A 25,301-nucleotide genomic window follows, 5' to 3' on the forward strand; every position below is an offset into this window, starting at 1 on the left:
ATCAGCTCGAGTTTTTGCTCAAAAATTGTTTTGAACGCTGGAATTTAACAAAACAGAATTCGCATACATAACCTCAAAGGGCAAAAATTTCAATCGACATCCTTCGCTCTGTTCTGCTACTCAACACTAGGTGTCGCATGTCGTTTAGCTTATGAATGCCAATTGTTGATTTTCAACTGATATTTTTTATCATCGGATAGAGGATTTGCAGCAAAGCTAAAGGACACATGTCGCCACCTATGAACAAATAGCTTAAACCTTTGATTTTTTGAAAAAATGTGTTTTTTTCCTCCATTGAGGTTTTGCAGCACGACTGTGTTTCAAATGTAGGTGGCGCCAAAATGAGGTTACTTGCCAAAAATCGTATTCCTTTCAGCTAGATTGAAGAACAAAATCGCTTATTTCTCATGATTCCCTGCATCAATCTTAATGAAACTGATTGCAAAAGACGAGAAAAATTTTTTGCTTTAAAATAATGAACATCAAATTTTGGGCGCGCAAAAATTGTGACCTTTTCTTTAAAAACATGTTTTTGAACACGAAAAATGAGTTTCCTGTATATATCAAGGAAATAACCAGTTATATAGTTGATAACAGATGTGTTAACGTATATTCAACAATTTTTATTGATTTTTGACAGACTTTCTTGCCAAATAGTCCAGATTACTATCTTTTTCTAAATTTACAGTTTTCTCATAGAAAAATCAAACAAATATTGGAAAGTTATACACCAAATTGTTGGAAATAATTTTTCTCATCCGAATCCGGCATAAGTTTTATAAAAATGTTGATTAGGAAGGAAAAAACACATTTTTTCTAAAAATCATAGGTTTACGCTATTTGTTCATAGGTGGCGACACGTGTCTTTTAGCTTTGCTGCAAATTCTCTGTAATCAACATTTTTACAAAACTTATGCCGGATTCGGATGAGAAAAATTATTTCCAACAATTTGGAGTTCAACTTTCCAAAATTTGCTTGATTTTTCTATGAGAAAACTGTAAATTTATAAAAAAGATAGTAATTTGGACTATTTGGCAATAAAGTCTGTCAAAAATCAATAGAAATGGTTGAGTATACGTTAACACATCTGTTATCAACTATATAACTGTATATTTCATTGATATATACGGGGAAACTAATTTTAACGTGTTCCAAAACATGTTTTTTAAAGAAAAAGGTCACAAATTTTTGCGCGCCCAAAAATTGATGTTCATTATTTTAAAGCAAAAAATTTTTCTCGTCTTTTGCAACCAGTTTCATTATGATTGATGCAGGGAATCATGAGAAATAAGCGATTTTGTTCTTCAATCCAGCAGAAAGGAATGCGATTTTTGGCAAGTAACCTCATTTTGGCGCCACCTACATTTGAAACACAGTCGCGCTGCAAAACCTCAATCAGGCTTTTGAAAAATCAGATGTTTTATTGGATTGTATTGAGGATAATATTGAGGATATTCAAACACATTAAGGCTGGTACACATTTTATATGAATTTGACTTTCTGAAAAGAAACTAAAGGAATGAGGTGCTTTTGAAATCCGCACAAAATGCGGTCTATTTTTTCCGTGTTCGTACTGTACCGCTGCAAATTTATACTAGCAGCAAGTTCAGTTTATTTACAGCAGTATTTTTCGAGATAGCGCTGACATCTTACGGAGACTAGCGTCAGTAGATTTTGTACTAAAGCTAAAATTGTGCATGGCAACACTGCAATTCAAGATTAAATTGGTTGCCACAAAAAGTAAAATTTTTTTTAAAGGAAATTTGTTTGCATTTACTTATTCACACAGCAAATTTTGGATTGCAATTTCAGTAATATAAATAACTGACTGCGATCAAGGGGTTGGAAACTCTTAGAGCTATAATTATTATGTTACCCAGTATATCAAAATATATGTTAGTATACTTATTATTTCCTTTACATATTTCCAGTATACTTACCAATATACTGAGAGTATCTTAATATACTAACCGTTTATTGCTTTTCGGTTAGTATACTAACAAGTATACTGGAATATCGTTAGTATACTCAGTATTCCTAAGTAAAATTAGAGTTTCCAGCCCCTTGACTGCGATTCACTTTTGCTGAAATTCGGCAATGAACAAAAAACAAAAACATTGCTGAAAAATCAGTAAATGCATATCTGTCAAACTGTAATGTCAGATTTGACTTACTGTTTGGATGCTGCCCAGAGAAAATCCTCTTCCAAATGTGTTGTGTTTTTTTATTTTGTATTGCGATCTTTAGAAACAAAGGTAGGAAAAATGTGAACAACAAATGCTTCTATGCTAACCACCTGTTTTTTTTTATATTTGGAGGATTGATGAAATAAATGTATCGAGGAATTAAAAGTGAGAGTGTGGGCAACATGGAGTTAAATTTTCTGTGCAGTTGCTGTGAAGGTTCTCATGACACTTCGAAAATTTAACTCCATGTTGCACGCTCTCTCTCAATCTCACTTTCAATTTCTCGATACACTCAACCCCCGGTGGTTGGTCACTTTTTCGTTTGACACTTTTTTAGTTTGTATCCCGTTGGTTGGTCAATGTCAAACTAAAAAGTGACGAACTGTCACTTTTTACATGGCGCATGGCACACAATCAAAACAAACGTTTGGTAGTGTGTGTAAACTCCGTGTAAATTGATCCCGTTCGTTTGACAACAGTTGGTGTCAAACCATCGGGGTTTATGTGTAAATACAGTACTGGAATCATTTTTTAAGACAATCAAATCAAATCATCCACATTAACGACCCCCGGGTCTTTTGTGGTCTCTATTGCAAGTTTCTGCTCGAACCTAGGAGTCCGAAGGCTTGAATGGGGAGAGCACCCAAACCTCTTTTTACTCCAAGGAACCTTCCACCCCAGTGTTTGAACTGACGACCTTTGGATTGCGAGTCCAACCGCCGCCAGCGATTCCACCGGAGTAGGCTTGGTTTGGTGTGTTGTTTGTACTTATGGCATGGAGACGACTCCTACACCTGGAATGGCTTAACGGCCTAACAACCAAGGCCGGGACCAACATTTTACTTCCTCATCCGATGGAAGGTTGCAGCAGATGGAAATCGAGCCCAGAATCATCCGCTTACAAAGCAGACAGCGTAACCATTCGGCCACGCACTGCCACAGACAAACAAAATCAAATAACTGAAATACCAGCAACGATTGCTGAATCTTTAGCAATTGATCTGTCAAACTGAAACAAAAAAATTACTTAATTTTCAGTAAACGTTTCTTTTGCTGAAATTTCAGTTTTTTGACAGCCATCAGTGTTGCAAATGAGTGATAAAAAAGCTATCAATAGATTATCTCTGCACCAAAAATATCCGAGAGTATAGTGGCCGTCACTATAGCTTGTGAGATCTCTTCTTGTGTCTCGTGATTCCCAGCGATGTCATTCTCTCTCTATCACTCTTTCCCTTTACCCCGACTATGCGCTCTCACCGCTGAGTCTCTCAATCTCTCCAAAAACTGCAATGAGAGAACGCGAGATGGCGATTAGGATCCGACCACGCATGACGTCCCGTCAAACTGCGTTTGCGAAATTGGTTTTGTGGCGGCTTTTGTGGTTAAACGCTGTTGCGGTAGCATGATCGTGGAAGCGGGAATGAGAGAGAAAAGGAAAATGTCAATCGCGAGTGTGCAAGCACGAAAACGTGTTCGGCTATGTTCGGCGCTGAGAGTTTCAATGAAGAGAGAAGAGCAGTTGTATTTGAGGCATGAATATTCAGGCGGGATAATTGTAGTTGCTGAGAGCTGATATTTTGATATTTTAACAACCCTGACAGCCATTTTGCTGAAATTTCAGTAAACTATCTGTCAAAGTGACAAATGTCAGTTAACTGAGGATTCAGTAAATCTTAATTATTGAATCGTTTACTGAAATTTCATTAGATGAAAATTCAATAAAACTTTACTGAATTTCAGTGAAAAAAATTTGGTGTGTATATTTATAAGCCATTTAATTTTTTTTTCATATATAGGTCGTTGCAATGAAGGGCCTCGATTAGCGGCTTCGGCTGCCGATCCCTTAGTTGCTATGGGGCGCGGGTTCGATTCCCGCCTTATCCTCCTGGCCTTCTATCGGATGGGGAAGTAAAACGTCGGTCCAGTTGCGTAATATAAGTTTTGGGTTACTCACCACATAACCTTCGGACGCCTAGAAATGAGCAGTAACTTGCAACAGAGGCCACAAAAGAACCGGGGGTCGTTAAAGTGAATTGCTTTGCTTTTTGCCTTAGGCAAATTATTTGAAGTTTATGTCCCACGACTCTGACAAAGTCAAAGGGGGAGTGGGGACAAAAAATATAAAATATAAAAATTAAAATTGCAAGACATGGTTCCATTTGAATGAAAAAAATGTTTCAAAATACACTTAACATGGCATTACACTATATTTTTCTGCCTCCGGATTTTTTGGGTCGACATAAACTTTGAAAAATATTTGCAACGGCCTTATTCGAAAAACCGAAACATCTCCATGCACAAATCTAAAGTTTTTTTTAAAGCTATTTTATTTTGTTTCATATGTTTATAGGACCTATTAAAAAAATCTCTAGAAGTAAAGTACAGAGCTGGGTGCTGAAAAGACAGAATGCGTAACGTGATTTTCGAAAGCTCCCCACTGCTCCCCACTAATACAACAGCACTACAGCTGTAAACATAAACAAAGTAGAAGGCTATGTTTAAGCTCAAGCGTGACATATTTTTTGCTGCTGAAGTGAATTGTTTTGAAACATTTTGAATCTGTTGATGTTGATGTTTTCGATGAAAAATTAAGTGCATCCCACTTTTTTCTTCGTATACTAAAAAATGGGTGGCCAAAAGAGGCCTTTTTTGTTTTCCTCGTGATGACAATTTTTCATCACGAAGTGGGTGGAATTTCGTGAACCAGAAGAGCAACCGAATAAAAGTTCCGAGATTATGTATCTTTGATGTGCAGTGATAATATCGGAGTAAGATTATCCAATATTATTTGGCAGGTACCATTCATAGTCATTGATAATTCGTCGCTAACATTTCAAAAATCGTCATAAACATAAGTTTTGCGTGAGACATAGCGATTTTGAAATGTTAGCAACGAATCATGCCAATCTCGGTTACAACCCTCTTCTTAAGATGTTTTGACTTCGAATATCTTAATAGCTCAACGCAATCGACTTTTTTTTATTCCTGACAAAATAAATTATAGATCGATCACAATACTTGCCACTTCTTGGTATTACTTTGCGAACAGTAAATTGGTTCCGCTTTGACAGTTCTAAATTGAGGCCGCTTTGCGGACAACTATTCTGCACCCAGGTACAGAGCATATTGGTTAATTCCAAGGTTAATTCTAAACTTGCTACTGTTCGCTTATTCAAATATTCGCTAATTTGTAATTAAAATTTTACTGTTTTGTTCTTGATTGATATACTCAGGGAAATTTTTTTTTTCGTGTTCCAAAACATGTTTTTCAAAGAAAAAGTTCACAATTTTTTGCGCGCCCAAAATTTGATGTTCGTTGTTTTAAAGCAAAAAAAAATTCTCGTCTTTTGCAACCAGTTTCATTAAGATTGATCCAGGGAATCATGAGAAATAATCGATTTTGTTCTTCAATACGGCATACGATTTTAGGCAAGTAACCTCATTTTGGCGCCACCTACATTTGAAACACAGTCGCGCACAGCAAAACCTCAATACCAATCCCAATCCCAACCCCCAAGAAAGCTGCCGTTAGCATCCCCCTGGTTGCTCCAGAAAGCAAATTTTTCGACCAATTTTACCCATTTTTGCTTACTTTTCCACCAGCGTGCTCTTTCGCGCGTTCGCCAGTCTCTTCCCAAACTTGCGCAAGCCAAACGTCAAACACACGCACACCAGGAAAGTAAACAAAACCTTGGCTGCAAGTGGTCGTCCATAAGCTACACACTATTATCAGTTCCAAATTGGAGAAAGGGTGTTTAGAAGAAACATCAGTTTTGATCCAAAACTTATGCATTGATGCAAAATTGGTATGAAACAACATTATTAAAAATCATTCAAAAATGTTAGTTTTAACTACGCGGTTTTTGTGCGACCCGTCAGCAGTGTCAGCCCAACAACCGTCATCGCACTAGCACCACTGCTCGCCGAGTCTCGATTTCTGCTGCTGGCTGCCAGTTTGCGTTTTACAATCTCGCGTCGTAGTCGCGGTCGTTGGTCGCGCGTTCACCGTTTTCGCGTTTTGCTGCTGCTTTTTGGAACCAGTTCTGCTGATTCGGGGGGATTGTTTCCGGATGACAAACGTGTGTGTTGTTCCGGCCTACCGGTGGGTGTTAGTGAGCAAGGGGTTCTCGAAGAAAGTAAGTGCGTGAAAAGTTTTTGGGGGAAGCGAGTTTCGGAAGACCTGTCAAAAGTGGCATCGAGTTGGTGCGCCGAAGAAGTTCCAGCTGCAAGCGCGGAAGGGAGAAGTGGTTCCACAGAGGGACGGGCAAGAGGAAGATTCTTGAGTATCCCAAGTGTGTGTGTGTGTGTGGGTTTGTGTGTTGCCTTGAGTTGAGAACCTGCTGCTGCCGTGTGGGAAGCCATCCAAGGAGAATTCCGGAGCATGGACTAGCTGCTGATTTATTCTGGGAGCTTCTGCTGCATCCGGGACGAAAATCTGGTAAGCTTGCACAATTGGAATCTTTGACACGAACGCGGAGGGAAAGAAGAGATACAAGTTGACAGATCGGTTTCGTCCGAGATGGTCCCGCCGTTGGCCAGAGCGAGATGGGACCAGAGTCTCGTACGACGACGACGACAAAACAGGGGAGTTGGGAAAGAAAAATATGACTGAAAATCCATCAGCGCTAGCGCTAAATAGCCGGAGTGTTGCTGCTGCTGTTGCTCTGAAAATTGTCTATTTTTAACAGCGCCGGGGGGGAAATCCGGATCGTCACCGACAGTACAAAAAGTAGTCCACTAAACGGACATTCGATTCGACACGATTCGAGCTGCATCTGCCCAAACTTCTTTACCCCATGGAGCACCCAAGACCGACTCCAAGGTCCAGTTTGGAATGGTTGTTTACAATCTCTCGCGCAGGTCTTGACATTTGCCTGCTACTTGTTACGCGTGCCAGGGAAACAAGCTTGGCTCGGCACCCGTTAGAATGTGTTCGTTGGAAGAGAGAAGCAAACATAGATCTTGTGGAACGCTCTAACCGCGGAGGGAAGGCAAGGTCACCATAGCGAGAATTACCGCGGGTTCTTGGATATTGATCGTTTGTGCGAATTAAATATGTTTAATAGTATTTCGAGTCTTACGCTGCTACACTGTTGTAGACAAATCCCTTAAATTCCTTGTATAACGTATGATGCGTATTCTCAATAACCATAAACCTTTTAGTGCTAGTATAACTGGCTTCGATCAACAGAAAACACTTGGTGGCAAGTTTCACGAAAGAAATGTTTCACACCAAAAACATGTTAAGAATAACATCATGAATTCACGTGTTTGAAAAAATACTAGGCCCTTCTTAGATTATAAATATTACCATATTTTATTCATTGTGAATTGCGAATTGCGAATTTTATTCATTGTGTACATTTTGATGTTCTTGAAGGACAGTCGGTACATTTCCAACTTATGACGGTTTAATGACCCAGGCTTCCGACTCTACTGACTCCGACTCCGAATCCAACATAGGGCTTCCTCGGGGCTACCTCCTGAAATCGAAGATTGACCCATCACTAGGCTGAATTACTAATTTGAGCTCATCCTTACCACGGGAACCCCTCCCTCTAAGCCCTTGCAGTTTGCATGGGAAAAATCCCCAAAACCACCTCAGTGCTTGGTGCCTTCCTTCTAAAATCAATTGAAAAAGCTTCTGAGATATCTTCTGACTCGATTCCTTAGGCAAAAATAAGTAACTGTGTCAATTTAAGATTTACGGGTCGCACAAACTGTCGTGCTAACTTGTCGTATGTCGATTTTGGACCAAATCGAGTTGAGAACGCCATTTTTTTGCAGCTCACAATGCCTCACCTTTTGACCTTCACAGATCCCCAAAATTCGATTTCAATCCTGAGATATTCAATAAAAACCGAAAAAACTTCGTGCATTTTTGTCACTTTTCACATATGCAAAAAGTTTCAATCTTGTCGTGCTATCTTGACACAGCTTGAAAATTGATGTAAGTGCGACAATTTGCCAAAGGGATTTCAGGTCAGAACGCGTTTGACACAGGAACGAGCACGACTACGGTAAACATTTTCAGTTATAACTCGGAACTGCAGCAACCAAATACAACCAAACTTCGGGGCAATGCACAGAATGGTCATCCACACAAAACGTGTTTGTTATTGTTTACATTGCGTGCTCTCGTTTTTGTTTATTCAAGGTCAAACATTAAAACGCGTTTTTCTCGAAGCGTCAAAAAGTGAAATACACAGAAAAAAAAAATCATGGTAATATTACATCTGGGAATGGGTACATCTTTTATGTCAGAAAAAATGTGTAATTTTACCTCTGAAAATGTGTAATTTTAACACTTTTCTGGTGTAATGCCACTTTTTCAGTCTAAATTGAGGTAAAATTACATCATAAAAGAGGTAATATTCAACCTTCCAAAATTACAGCTTCCAAATTTACATTATTTTTTGCTGTGTACACAGAAAAAAATAATGTAAATTTGGAAGCTGTAATTATTGAAGGTTTAATATTACCTCTTTTATGATGTAATTTTACCTAAATTTAGACTAAAAACTTTACTTTAACCACCTTTAGGTGGTTGGTGCCTTCCTGGCATATTTTTATCAAAATATTTGAGATCCGGCCTCAAAAACGTATATAAATAACACTTAAGTGCTCATAACTTTTGATGGGGTTGTCAGATCTTCAATCTTTAGAACGCGGAAAGTTCTTTTAAATACCTTTCTAAAAATGTATAGCATGGCGGGTTTTCTTACAAAAACCACCCTTTTTACAATCTTCGGAAGTTTAGCTAAAATTGTTTTAGGGGGGGGTCTACGAGGTCGAATAAAGAAGTTAATTTTTCGAGTGATTTTATAGCCTTTCCTCATTTAGGTGAGGAAGGCAAAAAGTGACATTACACGAGAAAAGTGTTAAAATTACACATTTCCAGAGGTAAAATTACACCTTTTTTCTGACATAAAAGATGTACCCCTTCCCAGATGTAATATTACCATGATTTTTTTTTTTCTGTGTACGACTAGTTAGCACGACGGCGTCGATCTCATAGTGGAATATTGAAAATTTCACTTTTCCTCATACTTTTTTGCGAATTTTCCCATAGGGACCATCCACAAACCATGTAAACACTTTTTTGGAATTCGCAACCTTAAAAAAGTGGATCATCATCAATTGGCATTCTCCTAATCCGCAGTTGAGATGGGCGTGGATATAGGTGGCTGTCATAGCGTTGATAATCTGGTGCAGGATGGAATTGGTACTACTCCCTATTAAAAAAATAAAAAAGTACAAATACACAGCAAAAAATCCGATGGTAAAATCGCATGCAAAAGCATGCACATCACCTTCGTCAAAATAAACACTTAATATTACACACTGCATGTACAATTTTTCTACTCACAAAAAAAAAGTTGCAACCGACGGGATTCAAACCCAGCACCAACTGTAAGGGCTGGCGCATTAGCCCGCTCGGCCATCATACTCGATGAAGAATTGAAAGGATAAACGCATATATGAGCTTGACATTTCGGTCAAGTAGGTTTCCCATACTGATGGGCTACATATTTCAGGGTGTAATATTACAGAGAATTTCATAAAATAATGCAACATTTATTTTACACCCAGGCCTTTTACACGCAGCTGGATTACTACTTTATTTGCTGTGTACAGTCCAGACTCGATTATCCAAAGCCTCGATAATCCAAAGTTTCGAATATCCGAAGCTCGATTATCTTAAGGTTTGTATAGGACTTCGGATAGTCGAATCACGACATAAACTTTGAAAAATATTTGCAACGGCCTAATAAAAACTAGAATAAAATTATTTTTGCAATTCCGTCGTGAAACTACTTACTTTTCCTGTCATTCTTGAACGACGAAATGGCCTACTTTTCTGTACCAAAAATAACAGAATCGAATAGCAACACTTTTCAAAATAAATGCTGAAAAGTTCTACTTTTCAGCACTCAAATGGGTGCTGAAAAGTTGAACTTTTCAGCACTTGTTTCGAAAAGTAACACTTTTCAACATTTTTTTGATTTAAATGATTTATTGACAAAATACATGAAAATTTGACATAAAATTTCACTCAGCGTGTGTTTTTTGGAATTGCAAAAAATATTGTATGGAACTCGTTGCAAAACTTGATTTTTTCAGCACTCTTCGTATTTATCCAACTCGGTGAACCTCGTTGGATAAATGTACGACTCGTGCTGAAAAAATCATCTTTTTGCAACTTGTTGCATAAACTACTATTAAAATTGCACTGCCATTGTTTTCAGTTTCACTACCACCAAATTGTTAGCACTGACATAACAGATAAACATGGATTTGTTCCACCAAATCAAACCTAAATCCAACATAAATCAGCTTAAAAAGCAACAAGAAATCAAGCCAATCACGCAGAACTGCTCTATAGTAATCCCTCCTGGTTCGAGAAGGCCCACCGACAACAACTGTGTCAAGGGAAAATGGCAATAAAAGCGCCACTAGTTTACTCCGCTACTATAGAGTGTACACTATATAGTCCACTAACGCCACTATAGTAAGTATACGTATCAAATCAGCCAGCGGTGCGAGAGGTGCGCCATGGCATTAGGTGCGTTTTGTTCCCCGCGAGTTCAGAACGCCAGGTCACACATTCTAGTAACACTAGAAGTTTCTGGGAGTCGATTTCATCTGCTATTAGGAAGTGTCCGCTCTGGCTTTGCTCGGTCGCGGCCGGGCAATTAAATGGACGTGTTTTTTTCGGGATTCGTTTTTCAGTGATTTCAGTTCGGGCCAGAGGAACGAAGTTTGTGTTTACACAACACGGAAAATGCTTATTTGACTTGTTTATGGCACTGTAAAGGGATTTGTGATAGTCAAGATCCGAACATTGGTTTCGCTGGAAAGGTTGTTTTGAAATAACATTCGAAGAAAGTTGATATTCTGTTTTCATAACACTTGGTAGGAGGCTTGTCTCAATCAACGACGATGTTTACCTTTTCGCGTTGAAGTTTGTTGCAGTTTCACTATAAGTGGTTTCTTATCAATATCTTTTTAAATTTACGTCCATAAATTTCTAACGGTTTTGATAACTCAATGACATCACCCTTTCATAATTCTGAACGGATCAATTTCACATCAACCAATTCCAATTTTGTGCTTACACGCATTAGTTTAGCACATTGTTCAAGCTCTGTAACGGCTCTCAACACTCCTGAAAACATTTCGCCGTTTCCATGTCTTTTCTGCGCGATTTTGCGCGCCAGTTGCAATAGTTGCAAATCAATTTCCACGCGCGCTGGCCGCGTATTGTCCATTGCAGCTCTGAACCAAGCCCACTCAGCTTTTGCGCCTTTTACCAGTTATTGCCTAAAGGAGGGAGACCTCAACACTGAGGCTTGAATGAGCTAGTTCTTCACCCTTTTTTCTACTGGGGGTGCGCATTAGGCTTGCACAATTTCCCCCGGCTTTATCGGGCGCGGATCTTTTTTGGAGTTTTTATTTTCACCAACTTTTCGAACTTCTTTTCGATTCAGCGAGAGAAGGCAGGTACCTACTCACGCTCCGTCTATCAATATCTGGTTCAGTGGAGGGAGATCGCCTTGCCGCCGCCGCTGCTTGCTTGCAGATATTACGTGCGTGTAATTTATTTAGTCATATTCAGCGCCAAGACAGGTCGGGCCAGGCCTGGCCAAACCCGGTGAGAGTTGCTGCTGCTCACCACGCCGTGGTTAATCTTGGCGTTATGTAACGTGGAGCTGCAGCTGGCTGGGTCTGACAATCTCCCTCTCTCTGTATCGCAGGCCTTGGGGGGTACCTTCGTTGATTGGTTTGAACCCACGTTATAACTGTCGGAGAAACGTCTATTCAACATTAAGTAGCCGGCGATTGATCAGGTGGAAATGATGCTGAATTTCCCTCAAACTTAAATTTGATATGTCTGGTTATTACCTCATACGCGACCTTCACTTTCGATAATAGACCAGAATAGCCTCATGCTAATTAGGTACCCAACTCACGTTGACTTTTCTGATAAATGACCTTACTTATGCACATCGAGTGTGTGTCATTGATGGATGTCGGTTTGTGTGCAAATTTAGCGGTAACAATGTCTTGTGTATTCCGGAAACGGTCAAGACAATTGGGCGCGTCTGCTGTTCATTTTGAAAACAGATACGCAATGTAATTTATCGACCACGTGCAAGGTCAGTCATGTTACAAACATGGATCACCTCGGACGGATTCTAGCCGCACTGCTTCTGGTCAGTTGATTTGCCCAATCGGTGGCCACCTCAAGCTGCGTCGTAAACTACATTGTGTCCACGGTGAATCATCTCTTTTCGATCGAATCCGGCGTGCCGAAAATCGTATTCTACGCGTTACCGGGCGACGGACATCTGGACTGGGTGATCCGGAGTCCCCGGTTGGAGAACGTATCGCGACTGGTCGTCACCTGTGGTGCATGGGATCTGCAGTATCTACCACGGTGATTGTTATGGAAGGAGATATTACGGTGGTTTTGGTCTCGTTTCCAGAGCAGCCTTTTCACTATATCAAAATTTTGAGCAAGTTGAAATTCTCTATGGTTGTATTCATACTGGGTTATGGAAGCATAAAAAAAACTTTCCGAAACCAGAAAGGGGTTTTCCTAAAACCTTCTTTTGGAAATCGACACACGCGACCCATTACCGTTGTTGAAGGACACGGATACCAATGTGGAATATTCAGGAAAACCTTATTGAATCAGACATTAATTAACAGTACCATTCAACGGCTTACACATCCATGTGAAAATAATGATAATTTATGCTTTGAAGCATTCATGTTAGATTATGTCGTGGATTTTGATTGTACTTTCTACAGTTGGAGAGAGTCTAACGAAAAAAACGTTACTTAATCCACCGATGGTGGTTGGTGCCTTCCTCACAATTATGTACTTATTTGTTTCTGTAGTAAGAATGTCAAACCTACAAATTTTATCTAAATTTTACTTCTTACAACATATCTACATGGAGTATGGGGTCTAGAATCCCAAAAATCATTGGACGTAATATTAGAACAACACCTACGGGGCTGTTCACTTTCAATAGTTATATTACTTTAAAGTTTTTTAAGCCTTAAGGCAGTAAAAAAATATATCTGTTCATTTTTCCCGGGAGTTTCAAATCAACCAAATCCCGGGAGCCAGATCTCCGGATAGATCCGAACAACTTTTTCATCAAAATATTTGAGATCCGGCCTCTGAAATGTGTACAAATGACACTTAGGTGCTCATGACTTCTGATAGGGTTATCAGATCTTCAATCTTTTGGACTTGTTGGAAAGGTCTTTAGATTACCTATCCAACGATGGGTCGCATGATAGATCCGGACAACTTTTTCATCAACATATTTGAGATCCGGCCTCTAAAATGTGTACAAATGACACTAAATTGCTCATAACTTTTGATAGGGTTATCAGATCTTTAATCTTTTGGGCTCATTAGAAAGGTCTTTCAAATACCTTTCTTCACCCTTTTTACACCCTTGTTGGAAAGTTCTTTTGATTACCTATCCAACGATGGGTCGCATGATAGATCCGGACAACTTTTTCATCAACATATTTGAGATCCGGTCTCTAAAATGTGTACAAATGACACTTAGGTGCTCATGACTTCTGATAGGGTTATCAGATCTTCAATCTTTTGGGCTTGTTGGAAAGGTCTTTTGATTACCTATCCAACGATGGGTCGCATGATAGACCCGGACAAATTTTTCATCAACATATCTGAGATCCGGCCTCAAAAATGTGTACAAATGACACTAAAGTCCTCATAACTTTTGATAGGGTTATCAGATCTTCAATGTTTTGGGCTCATTAGAAAGGTCTTTCAAATACCTTTCTAGAAATGTATGATCAGACGGGTTTTCTTACAAAAACCACCCTTTTAACAATCTTTCAAACTTTAGCAAGAATCGTTTTTTTAGCATAACTTTTGAAATACTTAACAAAATTTCATAATAGTTAATATAGATCTTGTGGGACCCTAAGACGGATCGAATGAGACCAGAACGACACAAATCGGTTCAGCCAGTCCTGAGATAATCGAGTGCATTTTTTTTCGGTGCACGGACTTACAGACATACACACGCACAGACATTTGCTCAGAATTTGAATCTGAGTCGATAGGCATACGTGAAGGTAGGTCTACGAGGTCGAATTAAGAAGTTCATTTTTCGAGTGATTTTATAGCCTTTCCTCAGTAAGGTGATGAAGGCAAAGCATTTGATTCATTAACCATCTATAGAGCAATTCTCTACGAAATCGGTCGTTTTTCTTCAATTTTAATTTTTGTATTTTTTAATCCGACTGAAACTTTTTTGGTGCCTTCGGTATGTCCAAAGAAGCCATTTTGCATCATTAGTTTGCCCATATAATTTTCCATAAAATTTGGCAGCTGTCCATACAAAAATGATGTATGAAAATTCAAAAATCTGTATCTGTAGAAGGAATTTTTTATCGATTTAGTGTCTTCGGCAAAGTTGTAGGTATGGATACGGACTACACTGGAAAAAAATGATACACGGTAAAAAAAATGTGGTGATTTTTTATTTAACTTTTTGTCACTAAAACTTCATTTGCAAAAAAAAGGTTTTTTTTTCAATGTTAGTCTTGATATAAAAAAATATTGAAAATATTGTTTTCGAAAAGATCGAAAAATTTCACGAATGTTTCATATTTTAACATTGTAAATCGGACCATTAGTTGCTGAGATATCGACATTAGAAATTGGTGGGTTGTTTGGGTGAGACTTAGAAAACATCAATTTTCATGTTTTTAAACCTTTGCATGGCAATATCTCAGCAACTAAGGGTCAACAAAGTTCAAGAATGTAAAATATAGAGAATTTTCTCAGCTCTTCAAAAATATTTTTTTCAAAAGTGGACAAACATGTGCACAGAAAAAAATGCTGAATTTTGGAATGTTGAAAATTTGGTAGGTTGAATATTACCTCTTTTTTGAGTAATATTACATGAAAAATATGTAAAAATGTGAACCTGATGAACATTCATCAATAACTGATGAAAATTCATCATTTTCTGGGGTAAAATTATAATTATTTTTTTTTTACACAAAATCTGTCACCATTTCCTGATGAATATTACCATCATTTTTTTTTCTGTGTGCACTAATTTAAAAAAATGAGAAACTGCGACTATTTTCAAAAAAGTCACCTCAAAATGGATTGAACCTGAAAACGATGCACTGTATCATAATTTCACTTGCAAATTTGATTTTACATCGAAAAATTAAGTTGAAAAATTTTTGCGACCAATATTTCGATTTTTTGAAAGAATCAGTTTAGGTACAAAAAATCATAACCAGGTCAAAAATTTGTTGCACAACCTCGAAATTTCTGAAAAGTTGATATCAATCTAAAACATTTACAGAAAAAAATAGTGTATTTTTTGCAAATCAAGTTTTAGTGACAAAAAGTTAAATAAAAAATCATCAAATTTTTTTTAACGTGTATCATTTTTTTTCCAGTGTAGTCTGTATCCATACCTACAACTTTGCCCAAGACACCAAATCGATCAAAAAATTCCTTCAAAAGATACAGATTTTTGAATTTTCATACATCATTTTTGTATGGACAGCTGCCAAATTTGTATGGAAAATTATATGGACAAACTAATGATGCAAATTGTCTTCTATGGGCATACCGAAGGCACTTTAAAAGTTTCAGTCGGATTGAAAAATACAAAAATTAAAATTTAAGAAAAAAGACCGATTTCGTAGAGAATTGCTCTACTTCTAAATTCAAAATAAGTTAAAAAGATTGCAAAGCTTTTATTTGATTGATAGGTCGTCTTCTTATAGTGTCTTGATAAGATCTTGTGACATTTACTTAACAATCGAATCCAGAAGAAAATCGATCACCAGTTTTGTTTTTTGCATGTTTTCTATATTTATGAAAAAGAATAAATTTGAAAAATCTGAACATGATGAAAAAAATATATTTTGAATAGGCATTTAAAAAATTGTTTTACTTCATTTTTTGTTCTGGCATGAATACTTTATTTAAAAAATAGAGTGCTTTCTTACAAAATGGCAGAGGCGACGCGTGGCCAAAATGTTTACCTGTACAAACAATCTTTTTAGTAATTTTCAAGTTTTTTAGCTCAATCATATTTAAAAAATATCTTTTATACATAATAAAAAAAAATAGATGATGTTAGCAATATTGCTGTGAGAACTGTTGATCTTATGATTTTTATTAAAATAGTAACTCTTTCAAATTACAGCAATTATTATTCTTCAAGAAGTGTAAAACTGAAATGCTTTTTACATTGTTGTTTTCTATAATTAGCTTGTTTTGTATATAAAAAAAACTAAATTAAAACATGAGGCGTAATCCAATCACAAGTTTTCCCCTGGAGTTTTCTTTAGAATGACTTCTGTTATGTTCCATTGGATTAGATTAGAGCAAAAAAAATCATTATTCTCAATTCTCACTAGGCAAACATTCCGGATGTTGACCATTCTAATCCTGAAATCACGTGCTCTAGTTTCCTGACCAAAACAATTAGGCCAAAAACATAGTATTTTACGTTTCTCTTGAAAATTTTCCTAAAAAACTAGAGGGGAAAAAAAAATTATCGACGAAAATTATGAAAATCTACAAAATATAAAATAAAAAACATCACTTTATAAAATTTTCTCAAAAAAAAAATTAAACGATCAAAACTCAAGAATTCAAACCAATTACACATTATTACGACAGCTTTATTTTGATTTTTGTTTTTGGACAAACAACATGTAAAGGAAATTATTGTATGCTTGGTAGGTTGAAGATTTTGTTCTATTTTCTTCCAAATTATTTTGCAAATCTGTCGATGAACTTGCTTGCTCACTTTTAACTGAGCTATTTATTACTTTATTTCAGTTAAAAACGCTTTTTGGAAGCAACATGCCGTTCTACTATTTATAACAATTAAGAAAGTTTTACAAACATATTTGAGCGAACACGCCAAATCGTCTTAGAATCATGGAACAGCCAAGTGCATTCGTATCCATAAAGCTCTCAATGAAAATCTAACGCGCACTGAAAATTCTCCCAAGCAGCCACCAACTTGTCCGAATTTCTCTATGCAGTTCCCATACAACGCATCCAAAAATACACAGAAAGACCCCCCTATTTGTACACGCTGGACGACTTCAGTTTATATTCTAAAATCAAAGGAGAATGGGCGAAATTGGTCCAAGGATGTACACAAAAATAAATACTAAAATACTAAAATTTTCACGTTGTGTCAGGAAAAAAAATATTTTCAGTCAGGTTTTTTTGCATCGTTCCTTAAACTGATGATTCTCTTCCACGATGGTCCCTTGTATATTGACAACTCGGTCGACTGTATTTCTAAGTTCTCACGTTTAAACTTAAAAAAGGCCACCACCCAACGCTCTGAATGCTCCGTTCCACTTAAGGGCAGAACAATCGCCGTGGCACCTTTTCGCAACCCAATACCGCAATCTGTCTCTCTGTCTCTAGGTATAACTCTCTCTCTCTCTAGAGTAAGTCAGTAGGTTAGAAGAAAGATCGGGCGGGGTCGGGAACAAGAGCAAACAATAGAAGGTAGCGATGAAACGCGATGTCATGGGAACACACTCGACACAGTCTCCGCCAAACGGTTGTAAAGCGTTTGTCGTGCGCGCGTGTCGTGGAACGCTTTAAATCGCACACTTCTGGCAGACATCGATCAAACGTCACGAAGATTGCATTATTTTGTTTCTTGGCTGCGCGCTAGTATGAGTGTGTGTGTTTGTTATGCATCCATGTGCAAATCAAGCGAAAGTGGCGAAAGGTGTGTTTGGACATCAAAAACACACACACACACACACACACACCAAACTACCACGGTGAGCAACTCGACGCAAAGCTCAAACTATATTTGCATAAAACGCCGTTGCGGTGGCCGGTTGTGTTGTTTGCTTCTTTGCATATTGATTGGTCCGATGTGTTGTGGTGTGATTGCATGTGGCGTTTGCAAATGGATTTCCTTGCAGTCCTCCACAGAAATGACCCGGGTCGGGGGTTCGACAAATTTGAAACAAATGAATTAGAGCTATTAAAATGTGGTTTCAAGCCGCGCTATTCGTATATTCCTTCTGAACCTCGCGCGGGTTGGCAACAGACTGAAGATTACGAGAGCTGAATGTTTCAAGGTATTGAAGGACGCCGGATAACTAGGTTGGATCTTTGTATGCAAACTGTAGCGCGGATAGCATCATCAGGTCGAAATTTGTCTCGTTGGGCCCGAAATACATCCGCTTTTTCACTTAGTTAGCTTGGTATATCAACATGTTGTATCATGTGAAGCATAGGCTCAGCTATACAATCATCCATAACTGGCAATTCTTGGTAAAGCTGTTTTTGACAAAATTCCGAAATGAGTTGCCTAAAATAGGGACATCTACTCTATGCATCGTGAAGTGTTCAAAGGATTCACCAGTTAAGTGCTCTTATCTAATTTCTTTCCCGCTCATTAGGAATGGCTTTTCCTGTTTATTTCCAAGTAAACTCATTAGCATTCCCGTCTTGTTGCCTGATGACATAGTAACTTATTGCCGTGTACGGGGAATACCCCCTCGTGAACGTCGGGTGATATTCTAATGAATATTCACATACTTTTTAAGAGTGCTTTTCGCTCCAAACAACAGCTGCTGGCACGTTTAATTAACGAGATTCTATCTTTCAAATGGCAACTAATTCGTCATGTCTGTGTTACAAAGCGTCAAACAACTGTTGTATAGAAACTAACTTGAACAAATCACGACGAGTGGGATGTACTTTTGCAACCTGTTTCGATGGATGTTTACCTGATACCTACACACCCGTTGAGAGTTGCGATGAGTCAGTTTGATGTAATCACTCTAATCGGCAGCGCACAATTTTAAAGTCTTTGTCGAATCCAGTGTGGAGGGGTATAGGTGGAACGGTTTGGTGCCGAACCATGTAACAGCACAATCTGCAAAGTAAAACAAGTGTTATCAACGCGGCGACTGACTGATTACAGGTCCGCCCTTTATGGAGCTGCAGTTGACTGCGTTGCAGCAGCAGCCGTCGCAATGATGGTCCAATTTGATGGGTGGTGCAGCGATGACGGGACGGATCGAATGACGTTTTCGCCGTAGGGTTGAGCTGCGAGCATCGCGTAACTCACACTCCAGGAAGCTAAGCAGGAGGGATGACCTTTGGGATGAATTGCAACTATGATTGATGAGGTGCTTTGCTGGTTGTGTGGCGCGGTTGGTGCGTCTATTATTAGTTTGTGAAGAGTACGTCACTGGAATGGACTTACGTGTAGATGAAGTACAACTGAGGGACTCGTTTGGGAATTGACGTAATTACGACTACTTACAGCACAATTGAGATTGAAAGCTTCAAATTTTAAATCATTTTTACCATTAAAAAATGCATTAGTCCTTTGCCAAACAAATGAAACAACAAGTAATGGTACTCACATTTTAATGAAAAAAGAGTTTTAAAATGCATTTTACACCTGCCCAGTTGTATGGAAATCATTAGTTTTCAAAATATGTAAGTATTTACGAACTTTTTTTTTCAGTAAAAAAAAAACTTTTTGCATTACTATGCAACGGAATTTCACAAACATTCTAAATATAGTTTTGAACACAGGAAAATGCATTTCGATTTGTTTCAGTTGACAAGTGTTCTATGTCCATCAAAATTTGGAAGATTTTGAAAACATTATTTTTGCCCCGCTGATTTTTTGGACCGATTTTGAAGGGAGGGCGACAAAAATTAAAAAAAAAATTGCACCGGCCTTGTTTAAAAAACTAAACCTAAAATAATGAAACTCGTTGAGGCATGGTGAAATTCAATTCAATTCAGTTTATTTTCCGAAATAACAATTTTACAACTTGTGTGAATGGCTGGTTCATAGAGATTTGGCGTTCCTTGCAACTATTTCCTTTTCATTAACTTGGCTTGGTAACAGAAGGTTCTTCAAATGCAGTTAAGGGGTTACATACATGTAGAAAATCACAAAATTTTTATATTACAGAAAATTTATTGAATCCACTAGAAAGATGATTTTCAATCACTCCTGTAAGTTTCATGAAGATATTACATGATTAAACTGAGTTAGAGACGATTTTAAGCTCAACATTTTGCCGTTCGCAAAGCACGGGTGCCACGATATCTCGAGATGGGATGAACCAAATTGGCTAAAATTTGGGGTGAAGACTCTCAAGACATATCCCGTGTGCATGACGAAGCCCGATTTTGAAATTATGCTTTTTTTTAAATACAAAAATCAAAAACTGACGATTTTTTATATGTAAAACACAAAAATATTTGAATCATTTTTTAAATAAGTTTTTTGAAAATCGGCCTTCGTCATGCACGCAGGACTGGTTTAACGAGTCTTCACCAAAATTTTGAGCCCATTTGGTCAAGGCAGTGTAGAGATATCGTAACACATGTTTTTGGAAACTGATAACTTCAAATAGCTATATCTCGGTAATGATACAACCAATTGTTTTCAAATTTGTTTTGATAGTAGATGAAAATGTATATTTTAATGCCCTGATAACAGATTTTAAATAAAATTAAGTGTGTGCTCACACCAACCTCTGACTTTTTTGTCGATTTACATGTATGTAACCCCTTAAACAAAAACAATCCAAAATTTGGCCATAAAACCTAGTGAATTGCAAATGAACTTTTGTAGGCCTGTAGTGTTGAGCACGAAAACCAGAAATGGATATCAAGTGTATTTTTTCAATTAAGGCCGTTGCACATATTTTTTGTAGTTTATGTCCCCCGACATAAACTTTGAAAAATATTTGCAACGGTCTAACTTAAATTTGAAGTGCTTCCCTATGGCCAAAAATATAGTTTAGAATCAAAGTGTTTTAAATCCCCAAAATTCGTATTATAAATTTTCTAATTATTTAAAGGACTCACAGCAACCAAGAAAATTGTTGCTTTCTTATCCAAAATTTTCGAACTTAGGGACCCATCTTGCAGCTGATTGTAAATATAATCAAAATTTGTTGTAAATCGTTTTGTATGCAGTAATCTAGGAGATGAATCTAAAATTATCTTGATAGTAACACTTAACGGTGCCTTCAGTTAAGATTTTTTTTAATTGCAGTAAGGCTGGTACAAATATTTTTAAAAGTTTTTGTCACCCCCTTCAAAATTGGCCCGAAAAATCAGGGGGCAAATAAAATATTTTTACAATAAACTTCAAAATTTCAATGAAAATTCAAGTGCAACCAGCTTAAAACAAATTAAAATACATTCTTCTGCGTTTAAAATCATTTTTAGCATGTTTGGGTTTATTGAAAAATCATAATTTTTTTTGAAAATTTTCGATGCAAAATCTTTTTTTTCGATACAATTTTTGTTTTTGTCAGATCTAGGATTTTTTGAAAACTAGAGATTGCAAAACAACTGAACTAGTGTAAAATGCATTTTAAAACACTTTTTTCATTTAAATTTGAAGACTATGGCTTGTTATTTAATTTTTTATATTTTTTTATTTTTTTGCCCCCCCCTTGACCTCGGCCAGGGCCGAGGGACAAAAACTTTTTTAAATATTTGCATCGGCCTAATGAACAACACAAATTTTTGCTGCAAAATCAAATTTAAATTAGAAAATAATGGCACAGTTTTCAAGTTGTTGAATTGTTCAATTCAATCCATGTTTATTTGTCATACTAATCATAAAACAATTTGCTTCACTTATTACAAAATGCAGAATTTTGGAGATACTTACAGCTGACCGAAGCAAAGCTACACCAAAATGTCACATTTTTCAATTTTCAATGTGATTTTTAATGTGAAAAAAATCATTTTTATTATGATGCAATAATTGCAATGTGCTTTAAATGCGTTTTCTTACCTTAAAAGCCAAGAATATTGACCAAATGTGGTCTGCAAGCCATTGAACGGGAGAGGAGTTTTTTCATAAATCTGCTCCTTTCGTTGTCCCGTCACGAAAAGAAATGGCTGGCAAAAACTCAAATTTCAACCAATTCTTTCAGTTCAAGGAGCAAAAGATTCGTTTTTTGATTTGTGATAATGTGTCGAAGAGCAACAGTTTTTAAAAATCAAACTGGCAAAACTGTAGCGATTTTTGCAGTGTGCCTTTTAAAAGTCCAGTTTTACGATGTTGTCCCGTCACGCTACATTTTTATTTCAGGAGAAGAACAGGTACTATATGGTTAACTCGACATGATATTTCTTTTTAGGAAATTTTTTGAAAAGGAGCCGAAGAATCGGTCAGCTACAAAATAATTCAGATACAATCATTTAATCAAATAAGTTCACTACATTTCAATCGATTAAGCGAGATCAGAAAAATTGTTTGAAACAACTGCTATAAATTGCTCAATTTTAGAAAAATCATATTTCTATTATTTTGAAAATAATGCCTTTGACTAACCATTTCTGAAAATGTATTTTCAAAAAGTCAAGGATTTTCTAATTATTTTGCCTAATAGACATTGAATACTGGTTGCTCGTTCATAAGATAAAGATCAAATTATCAAGAAACAACAAAATTAAGGTTTTCAATGTGTCTAGCTAATTGATAGCAAAATTGGGTATTTTTTTAATCGAAGATATAGTGATTTTTGCCTTCAACGCTGAGGTAAGGCTATAATCCTGCTCTAAACTTTTTATCAAAAGCTCGAAGACCCACCTTCATGTCTACATATCGACTCAGAATCGAAAACTGAACAAATGTCTCTGTGTGACCAAAATTCTCACTGAGTTTTCTCAGCACTGGCTGAACCGATTTTGACCAAACCATAACTAGTTCAAAAGTTATGTATGAAAAGGTGTTTTCATATATATCCGGATCTCATTTATATGCATGTAAACGATGTCCGGATCCATCATCCAACCCATCGTTGATTAGGTAATCGAGAGACCTTTCCAACGAGTCCACAACATTGAAGATCTGGCAACCCTTTCTCGAGTTATGACCACTTAAGTTATTTCTGTGTACTTATTTTTCTGGATCTCGAAAAATAGCTGAAATATGTGTCCAAACCACTCATATTACCCATTGTTGGTAAAAATTGAGGAAGGCATCAATCACATAGGTGGATTACTCTAAGTACCTAGTCTTTACTTTAAAACGGTGCACCTTTTCAAAAAAAAAGTAAATCTAAAAAATTGTTCGCTCTGCAGCATTGTCTTGAAAATTCAAAAACAGTTTAAGTTTGGAAGTATGCATATTGGCTCTTTTTCGATGTAATTTTTGTGGAAAAAGTACAAACGCACGTAAATAGATGTTAATTTACACATTCTTTGAGACACATTTTTCTACCAAAAATCTGTTCAAATTCCTCGTTGGGAAAAAATTCTAAAATTAAATTAAATAAATATAAGCAAACCCCTTTATGATAATCCCTTGCACATTTGATTTTTGCCCTAAATGCAAACTTGCACTCAAAACACCCGGCTTTCAACTCCAAGTACCTGCGGCCGCCTTTTGGGGTGCTGTGTACCGTCGCAACTCACGATAAAAACGTACACACAATACGTCGAAATCAATTATACACACCAAGTTTCGGCAATGTGCTGTGCAGTGCCGAAACCGGCCAAACCTGTCCAGTGTGTGTGCGGTTGACGAAGGTTTGCTGCTGCTTGACCCGCAAAATGTTAAAGACCCCACCGAGCGAAGAAGTGAAGAAACGAGCCGCCAATTTTTGAAACTGATGCAATAATGGACGCGGTATTGACATCCAGATGGTGAGTTCATAGGGGCCGTAGCAATCTGTTGTTTAAAGAATTGTTCAAAATTTGCTACCAAGTGTAGGTTGGCCCATTTGAGTTGTTACACTCGAAATATGATCGTTCCTTTTCTTTTTCTTCCTTTTGAGTGTTCAGTTTAGCTCAAAGCTTGTTCGTTCATTGAGAAATTTAACACGGACTGTTGAATGTGTTGATGTTATTACTGTTGTTGATGTTTAAGTAACCTTCAAGCACAGGTAAAGAAAAATGACCATAACTCAAAGGGCACACACTCGTACAATCGTATACACACTAGTATTGTAGAAAGAATGAATGTTTTTAGTCGCGTTTGTCGAATTTCTTGCATAACTCGAAATCTCGCTATCGAGCAAGTTTGGGCAATATTTGCGTAATCGCTTCGGCAGTTGCCTTAAGCCAAGTTGTCAAACTGCGAGGCATGGAATGTATGCGCACCGCCAGTCGCCGACCTAACGGTTGTTGTTCACTCAAATCGTTCTGCTCCCGATTCTGCTTTCCGCTACTATTGCACTGTTGATGTCTGGTTTCTGCTTTGCTTGGTTGTGTGTTGACATCGTGTTTGGGTTGTGTACGTGTTGACAACATGAAATTGGTAGTGCAGGAATATTTAAATGAGAGTTTGATTGTTGCAATCTAAGTTTTGACAAGATCAGCTTAATGTTTGTCTATTAAATTAAAGTATTTGTGATAAATTTGACGACGTAGGCCTGGCTTCTTGAATACTCTCAGCTGAACCTTATTAACAATACATCTTGATTGCTCGAATATGGTCTATTTGTTGAATTAAGAACAACAAATCCAATGGTCATGACAAACAAACTGACAACTTGAATGCTGGCCACCATTGCTATCATCAGTTTGCACCTGTCAAACGAGTTATCATCAAGTTACTTCGAACTTATCTGATGATCTATATAGCCGAACCACACTCAGAATGCAACAAGCTTCAAGATCAATTTTCCGCAAGTAACACCGAACAACAAAATTTCTGCGCAGGCTCTACTCGAGTTTGTATGTAGAATTAGTGTTTTTCACTTCTCCCACTCCCACATCAAAAAATCAAATCAAATTATTCGCTCTACAGCATTGCCTTGGCGTTCTCGATTGCGAGATTCCTACTCGAAACTAAGTGTCCGAAGGCTTGATTGTTGAGGCAATTGCAAACCTCTTTTTACACCTTAGCTTCCATCCACCCCGGGATTCGAACTGACGACCTTTGGATTGTTAGTCCAATTGCCTACCAGCGACTCCACCGAGACAGGACCCAGGGAGACGACTCCTACACCTGGACTGAGCTAACGACCTAACCTTTTGGTTAGTCCGGGGCCAACATTTACTTCCCGTCCGACGGAAGGCGTGATCA

At 37.5% G+C, this 25,301-nt stretch overlaps 1 protein-coding gene across 1 annotated transcript in view; it reads left to right on the forward strand.

The window, feature by feature from the left end:
• Positions 1 to 6,119: 6,119 nt before the first annotated feature.
• LOC6039352 (E3 ubiquitin-protein ligase RNF19B) overlaps positions 6,120 to 25,301 on the forward strand; it is a 119,377-nt gene continuing 100,195 nt past the window's right edge. Inside the window, 1 exon segment of the mRNA XM_038248914.1 lies at positions 6,120 to 6,625. The gene's annotated coding sequence lies outside the window, so the exon portion shown is untranslated.

Source organism: Culex quinquefasciatus, chromosome 1 (genome assembly GCF_015732765.1).
Source record: "Culex quinquefasciatus strain JHB chromosome 1, VPISU_Cqui_1.0_pri_paternal, whole genome shotgun sequence".
Classification (NCBI taxonomy): Eukaryota; Metazoa; Arthropoda; class Insecta; order Diptera; family Culicidae; genus Culex; species Culex quinquefasciatus.